This window comes from Phyllostomus discolor, chromosome 4, assembly GCF_004126475.2.
Source record: "Phyllostomus discolor isolate MPI-MPIP mPhyDis1 chromosome 4, mPhyDis1.pri.v3, whole genome shotgun sequence".
Classification (NCBI taxonomy): Eukaryota; Metazoa; Chordata; class Mammalia; order Chiroptera; family Phyllostomidae; genus Phyllostomus; species Phyllostomus discolor.
In genome coordinates this window covers 92,853,076-92,862,116 of record NC_040906.2, presented here as the reverse complement: position 1 = coordinate 92,862,116, position 9,041 = coordinate 92,853,076, and the positions used below count along the sequence as shown (strand labels likewise).

The following is a 9,041-nucleotide window of genomic DNA, read 5'->3' as shown; positions in this document are numbered from 1 at the left end:
TTGTTCTTTGCTTTTATTTAAATATATAAGGTACACATTTTCTCTGTCAGTATAGCCAGTGCATTTTAAGATGTCTAACAGCATCCTGAGTTTTACCCACTAGATGTCAGTAGCAAGAACTTCATCCCCCAACTTCGGCAACCAGCAATGTCTCCCAGATGTTACCAGTGTCCTCCAGGTGGTAAAAATTGCTGCTTTTTTGAGAAACACTGATATATATGTACCTCATTTTCCCCAATATCTGTACTGTCTTCCCACAGAGGTACTAAGATGTATTTAACTACTTGTTGATTGGTAAATATTTGATTTCTCAATTTTAATATTATATAAACCTGAATGAAGATTTTGGTTTAAAATTTATAACCAGAATGATGCAATAAAAATTGTTGTGCACAAATGTTTGACTGTGTCTTATACAATATCCTGGTTTAGGGCTATAGGAGATACATAAATAAGATTTTTAAATTAAATTTTAAATTATAAAGTTTAGTGATTGAAAGAATATATACATATATGAATATATTCATGAGTATATTAGATATATACAAATATATTCATATATATTTTTCCAGCTTCCCTAAAATCATTAGGATTCCTTATACTAAAAACTTATTTAAATAAAAATAAAATCCTTTGCATTATTCAAGATGTTTCTGAAACTTGGGAGCCAGCACTTGGGAAGACACTGTTAATTTTCAAGAATCATAATTTAAACCATAAAAATCCTCTTGAGAGTATTATTCTCCAAAATGAAGTTTGGAATGTATGTTTCTGGAACAGTAGAAAACTGACAAATGTCTCCCTTTTCAAAGATAAAGCTTCTATATGACCATTACAATGCATTTATTATTTATGGGAGGTTTGTGTATTAGTTTGGAAAATACAACCTTCAGAATGCTTTTACTTTCTTCTTCTGCATAAATGAGTGTGCAGATTAACTTTGTAAATTATTTTTCATAAAGCATTTTATAAACAAATTTATATACAAGGAAGAAACACATATACAGAGTTCACAAATTACCAGTGAAGTGGACCCCTGGCCATCTTTTCCACATTGGGAAAGCAAATCAGAGAACAAAATTATCCCATGTCTTAAATTGTGTCCAACCATGCAGAGAATGTTCAAGTAATGTTTTTATTCCTTTGCTGATTTTTTCTCTCAATGTGAAAATTATGCTTTTCAGTCAAGCTTTGACTTTGTGCAACCTCTTCATCAGAACTCTGGAGAAGGCTAGAAAGAATAAAGGCACCTTGATTTACACTAGGACTTCAGGTTCTTTATACCAAGGACTTCAGGTTCTTCATACCAACATGCTCTACAAGTGCTTCTGCAAAACAACCTTCTCTTTAATTTTCTTCCATTTTTTTATCTTGCTCTATTAAGCATTTCAGAACAAGATGTCCTTCAGGATGTTCTGCAATATGAACTTCTCCATCCTTGTCACCCCAGTGCAGCAGAGCCGCACTGCTTAGCTGGCAATGACACTCATGGTAAGTTGACCACTCCAAGAGCAACCACAACACACACACTCAGACACCAACATACACTCAGACTTATCTAGCATCACTTCTTGGGTGTGTCCTTGCGGGTAGCTTAACAAAGCTGGAGAGATGGGTTCTAAAAGCTCTGGGGGCAGATCTCTGTAACTTTCTTACTCTGTGTGTTTCCAGCTCCTTTCAGCATACTTCATTGATTTCTGATATTCTATATGCAGGGTCTTTGGGGATGAGTAAGAACAGCAGAACCTTCTCTCTGTATTTTTCATTTAATATGTTAGGCAGGAACTAATAATTTCTGATATGATTATCTGCTTCATAAGCTTATTATTATCAGTACAATCAAACTCTACCAGTAAAACCAAGTGGGAGTATTAGCTGTTAGCCACCTTTTCAAAATTTCTTCATTTTTTTGCAACAACTTTTCTATCTTTGGGTGTGCCATGCCACAGGTTGTACATGGCCATTCAAGTGCCATCCTTTGTGGGCCAGCTATATCACCACTTCATGGATGGTTTCAATCATTTCTGATCTTAGCTTTGGGTGTACATAGCTTTTAAAAAAGTCCAGAAATACTTTATGCACCAAAGAATTCTTAATCTTAGCTTCCTTTTGGGCCATTATAGTTAAAATATGTTTCATTTCAACAATAAGCTCTAGCTTCTCTGGTTGTACCTCTAATACTTTGTCCAGAGTTCAGTGATGTGCTGACTTGCAATGCTGAAATGTGTTCCTATACAGCTCCTCTGTCAACATGTTCCTTCGCTCCCAAATGGCATTGTCTGTTTGTATACTTTTTGACAGCTGATGCTTCTGCATGTCAGAGCATCTTCTTCATGTAGTCTTCAAAATTTATATCTCTGCCATCCGTGGCTTACTCCCATACATAAGAAATTTCTTAACAATATTTCTGAAATATTAAGCTTTACGCAATTCAACAAAATTATCTCTCAGTTCTTTCAAAAGCCTGTTTTCTCTATTCTTCATTGCCATATTGAATATAACACTGGATCACACAAACTGAATCATGTGCAAATGCGATAGTTTTCATTTTTTCTTGAATCAACTTCTGCAATCACTCATCAACTTCATTCTTTTTCTTTGTCATAGTCTTTTCTTGTTAAGATCTCCCAAATCTACTTTGCCCTGGTATAGCTGGTTCTATCACTGCATTGTGTGCTTTGCTTCATTTCTTGATTCTTTTTGAAATCATCCCATTTGGGTTTCCTTGGTGCTGATTCACCACTTTTACAGTCTGGCTGAAATTTTCTCTCTTGTTGAGTTTATTTGCCTGCTAGAATTTGTTCTTTGGTATTTTATTCCCTTTCTGCTTATTCTTGAACTGTTTCACACCTTTATTCCTGGTTTTGTGGCAATTTTCTGGAAGTTCTTAGATGTGATTTTAGGTCCACCTTCTTTTACAACTTTTCTTACAAATGTCTTTGAAGAACCGGAATCATTGTTTTTATGAAGCCTATTTTTTCTTGTAATGTCTCTATATTTTTCTGTGATGTTTCTTTTCTTTTCCTTCCATCATAGAAACTCGCACATTTGTGATCCAGTTAGACAGCTCCTGGCTCCAGCTGCTGTTTCTGGTTTAAAATTAAATATTTGAGGTGTTTTAATTATAGGAACAATTAACTATGTATTACTATTATCAACTTGCTTGTTCTAGACCTAGTGTAAAGTTTGTGCTCTAGACAAACACAATTAACAAACTTTTAAAAAACAAATTAAAATAAAGAAAAGAATACAATAATACAAGTGGAACAACATAAACAGCCCAAAAAGAAAACGCCAGTGGAATAACTTCTTTTCTATTGCTTTGGAATTCAGAAAGTACAGGCTCTTTTTTCTTGTTAACAAATAGCTGTCCAGATACACAGAGCCATAGAAACCAAATTAAAATGTTAATGAGATTGAAGAGCTGCTGGTAGATTTCCCAGTCCTGAATATTTTATGATCTGTCACCATTCACAAAATGTCAGGATTTACCTTCTTTGAAGCTCAGTCTTCAAAGACATAATAAAAGCATACAAACAAACCACTGATACTTGGTATAATCTTCAGCAGCAATGGCCCAGGGACACTTAATGCTTCAGCAATCCATAAAGAAAACAGTAGTTGGAGCCAACTGTATGTATATTATTGTTTGTTTGATTTCAATTTTTTCTATTTGTGAGCTGTGGCTGATACCCACCAGCAGTATCCATCTCTGCTGCAGATGCTTGTCGAAACACGAGATAAACATACACAGAGACAACCAGGTCCTGTAGGGAAATAGGAACAGAATATCCACTCTCTCTAGTGTAGAGCGCCCTGTATCCATTCCCAAGCAGATTTTTATTAAGAATACAGACTTAGTTTGTGGATTCACAATATGGCAGAAAAGATCAAAAGAAGTAGGTGACTTACACAGGTGTAGATAGAACCCCCGCTGTGATTCTGGGCAGAGCTTGGGGTTTTATCTAAAAGGGCTCAAAGGGCTAGTTTTGGTTTCCTGTCTGTGCCTTCAAATTCTAATCTAATAACATCCTCCAGCAAACAAATCTCACAGGATCTTGCATATTCTATGTCCCAGGCCTGATTCCCCTGGAGGTCTACTGATTCTGGTCTGGTCTGCACCGCACCTGCTATTTCCACACGCCTGAGTTAACAGAGAAGACAAAGGCAGACAGGAGACTTGGCTTACTCACTTCTAGGAACAAGGACTCAGGCTTTGACAAAGCCGAGGGGGCAGGGGTTGATGTACATCACCCCTTCATTTCCACAGCCCTGAGTCTCTTCCTAGAGGCCTTCACGTGATCATGTCTATCTTAGCATGGGAAATCTTACCTGTCATTGACTAACTGATCAAGCTTAAGAGGTCAGGCACAGAACAGGCAGCATTCATGCCAGGGAAATAAGTTTTTGTCTCCTTAGTGGCTCCTGGTCCAGAGGTCTCACACTCAGCTTAAGTCATGGGGGGTTACAGCTTCCTGAGACCAGGCAGGGTGGTCCCCAACAGTAAGCTGTGATTTACACATTTCCAAATGCTTCCTTTCTATCCTCTCCACACAATCTTAATACAGTTTTCCATGACAGCCACATGGTCCACAATAGTCACCCCTTTGGATTAAGAGAAGCAGTCTCTTAAAAACTTAATGCCTCATATAGGAATGATAATATTTTTATTTAATAAAATGTTTTTATTACAAAAATAAATTCTGCTTTGCATAATCTTTGAGGACACATATCATAAAAATACTAAAAAAAATACCACCCTACCATATTTTATTCCCAAGAGACTATCACTTTTCTTACCTCTTAGTATACCCTCCCAGACTCTTTTTGATGCTTAAATATGTATGCATTTTTTTTACAAAAATGAAATGATACTATACATGCTGTTTTATAACATGCTTTCTTCAGTTAATGCTCTCCACTTGTCCTTGGCTATATATTTTTTCTTATATTACACTCAGTTCTGCAAACAATTTCCTCAACTGCCACCAAAATGTCCTTTACAACTGGTTTCTTCTTAAGAGAATCATTCTAAAGGCACATATTCCATTTGATGTTCATGTTCCCTCAGTTCATCTTATCCTAACAAGTCACTTTCAATGACATTCATTTGTTAACAAGACCTAGCCTGATGCCCTACAGAGCATCATACATTCTCCACTTATGTGGTGCTTCCTCATGGTGTCATTTAAGTTCTTTGGCTTTTGTGGATCCTGTAATTTAATATAAGTATTGTTACCCTAGTTTTTTTTTTCATTTTCATTTGCATATAATCTCTTTTTCTATTCCTTTACTTTTAATCTGTGTGTATTGTTCATTCTGAGGTGGGTCTCTGGTAGATAGCATTTAAATAGGTCTTGTTTTCTTATCCATTTAGCTACTGTGCATCTTTTGATTGGAAAGCATTTAAGCCATTTACATTTAAAGTATTCATTTATAGCTATATATTTATTGCCATTGTATTTTTTATAACTATGTTATTCAGTTTTCTTAATTCTTTTTCTACTTAAATAAGACCTTGTAACATATCTTGTAATAGTTGTTTGGGGGTAATGAACTCCTTTAGCTTTCTCTTATCTGAGAAGCTCTTTATTTCTCCTTCAATTTTAAATGATAGCCTTGCTGGGTAAAATCACCTTCATTGTAGATCCTTGCTTTTTTATCACTTTGAATGTTATGTCAGTGCCTTCTGGCCTGAGATGTTTCTTTTAAAACATCAGCTCACAATCTTATGGAAACCCCCTTGTAGGTAACCATCTCTCTCTTGCCACACTTCAGATTCTCTCTTCATCTTAAACCTCTGGCATTTTAATTATGATGTCTCTTTGTGTGGGCCTCTTTGTGTTTATTTTGTTTGAGACTCTCTGTGCTTTCTGAACTTGTGTATGGTTTTCCTTCACCAAGTTAGAAACATTTTCAGACATTATTTCTTCAAATATGCTCTTGATCTTCTGTTACCCCTGTGATATAAATGTTGTGCTTCATGTTATCCCAAATATTCCAAATATCCCAAAAATCTTCTCATTTAAAATTTTTTTTACTGCTTCAATATCCCAAATATCCCCCAAATCTTCTTATTTAATTTTTTTTTCTTACTGCTCCAATTGGGTGTTTTCTGTTACCTTGTCTTCCAAATTGCTGATTTGATCCTCTGCTTCATCTAAACTGTTTATTACTTGTAGTACATTCTTCACTTCAGCTATTGAGTTCATCATTTCTGAATTTTTTTTATGGTTTTTATGTCCTTTTCATGGTGTTTAAGTTCTAACTAAATTCCTTGAGCATCTTTATAACTACTTTTTTGAATTCTATATGTAGTAAATGGCTTGTCTCTATTTCATTTAGATCTTTTTCTGGAGATTTCTCTTGTTCTTTAATTTGGGACATGTTTGTTTGCCTTCCTATTTTGCCTGCTGCTTTATGTTTGTTTTTAAATATTAGGTAGGTCTGCTATGTCTCCTTGTCTTAGTAAAGTGGCCTTGTGTAGTAGGTGTTCTGTGGTACCCAGTTGTGCAATCTCCTTGATCATCTGAGTTGGATACTCCAGGAATATTTCTTGTGAGGGTTATGTGAGCCCTCCTATTGTAATTACATCTTGACTTCTATTGGCTTATTCATGTGAGGGGTCAACTGTCAGGATGGCTAACTATGAGGATTGACCTTGACTACAGTGTACAAGCTACTGTTCAGGTGCTGACCACACAAAGAAGAATTTGCCTCAGCAGGGTCTGGTGCCTGCTGAGATCTCCCTTTGGATGCCACTTCTGAAGATTAATTTGATCCTGCTCTAATGTTGTTTGAAGCTGGCAAATGGGTATATTGGTTCTGGGAACTTTTGGGAGAAACTCATGCAAGTAAATAGCAGATGCTCCCTGTGACTGGCCTTGGGCAATCCATTTGGACCTACAAAACAATCCATAGTTTGTGACTTTCCTTGCTGGGCCTGCATGTACATGGGAAGGACCAAGTTGCCCAACAAGCCCAGCTTCCACCAGCACCAAGCCATGGGCTGGGCAGCAACAGGGTTAAGGCACCCCAAGATCAGCATCCCCCCCGCCTCTACTTGCCATCTGCCTGTGAGGCTCCATCAGTTAAAATGCCTCTGACAGTACTCAACTTGCATGAGTTAAGTTCTCAGTGAGTCACCAGGTAGGATCTAGTGGTGTTCACCAGATTTATAGGGGTTTAAACTTGATGCCAATGCTGAGTCTGAGGCCACTTAGCAAAAGTTTCAGGGTATACCAAGTCTTGCTGCCATCTTCCAGGTACCTGAAGACCTTTGTAGTGGGGCAGGGACTCAGAGAGTTAACAGGGTGAGCCCAGAGAGTTTATCAGCTGAAACAGACCAAGAATTGGTCATGTGAAGAGAGGGTTGGGTGTGCAAGGATAAAATGGTTTCAATCCTACAGTCATATAACTTAGTCTCTCCTGGATTCTGCCAGATCTACTGTAGAGCCCAACCTCAGCAGGGAGGGATCAGGAGGTTGGGGCCCCTGGGAACCCAGAAGGTGATGACATTAGTATATCTTCCATTAGGGGGAGCTGCTTGTCAGACTCATGGGAAGGTAGCAGGAATGATCTCTACCCTAGAGCCACACAAATCAGTCACTGACACACTGGGTCTACTCCAGCCTCTGCACCAAAGGCCCAGGCTACTGACTCCACCATGGGGCATGAGTTCCATAGTCTTGGGCAATAGGGCATCAAGAGGATGTGGTTATAGTATTCCCCTAGGCTGAGCCATAAGGAGGGGAGTGTTCCACCCAAGAAAGTTGGAGTTGGTGTCTTCAGAGAAAAAATTGGGACAACTGTAATAGCATAATCAATAAAATATACTTTAAAAAAATTAGGTCACTTGTCCTATAGCATTTTTCATGGTCTGGTTCAATGTTTTTCAACAAACATTGTTTCTCATACATCATTGGAGGTCTTGATTTTTTTTTCTCTTAAGATGCCTAGGATATGAAAATTATAAAAATGATTCCCAGTTTATCAATTATTCTCAAATTAGCCTGCTGTGATTCCCAGCAAGCACATGCTGACAATTTTAGGTCTATTGGCTATCTTTTGCTTCTTTTGCTCACTACTTTTCTTATCAAAACTTAGACTAAGTAAGTCTGATGTTCCCATAGAGACTATGCCTTATCTTCCTAAATCTTGGCTAATGAGGATACCCTGTCATATAGTCTTGTTGGAGATATCCACTGGTTTTAGTTTTGCTCTCCTGTTTGCTCTATTTTTGTTGGTGGATTCAAGCAGAGTAAAAATGTACATTGTTGCTACTAGTATCTTTCCTCTTTTTCTACATTAGCTTTTAAAATTTCCTTGCATTATCAGAATTAGCTGTCTCAGTCTCACTTTGTAACTTTCCAGACATGGGATCAACTATTTTTCAAGAAAGCTAGAAAGATTTTTTTTTTCCTAGTGTGGAGTCAGATGAAAGACCAAACTTAGGTACTAGTGATGCTCATGCTGCTGGGGTATTTCTATTTCACTGGACAGAGGTAGAAGTTCTACTTTAAAAGAAATATCAACTTACAGTAATATTTTATAACATTACAGTAATTTTGCTTATTTTTTCTTTGTATTTCTTTAACCTTATGTTGAAAAACCTTGAGTATTAATATTATTAACATAATCACTTCTTTGATATATCAGATAACATAAAGAAAATGGTTTAAAAATAAGTGTAACAATATTACTAAAAATAAAACTTGGAAGGAAATCTTGAAGTATCTTATTTCCTTTTATACTTACAATATTTTCCACTAAGGCAGTAGAATCAAAGTTTCATGTTATAAAATCATTGAAAACAATGCTTCCTTTGTATAATTATGCTAGCAGTTTAAAACCAGTTTTTAGTAGAAGGCCATGGAGATACAAGATAGCATAGGATAGCTTCCTGGCTTCTCTCTTAAAGGGCTCCCTCTGCTACTACTACAGTGGAACAGAAATTTCTTTGAACTATGACAACTTTCAACATTATTTCTCTTAATTTTTTTATCCTCTTCTCTCCACCACTTCTAGCACCCATGCACTAT

General features: G+C 36.8%; 1 pseudogene; it reads right to left on the bottom strand.

Annotated features, from left to right (window-relative positions):
- Positions 1–1,067: 1,067 nt before the first annotated feature.
- Positions 1,068–3,521, bottom strand: LOC114494883 (annotated as a pseudogene).
- Positions 3,522–9,041: the final 5,520 nt, after the last annotated feature.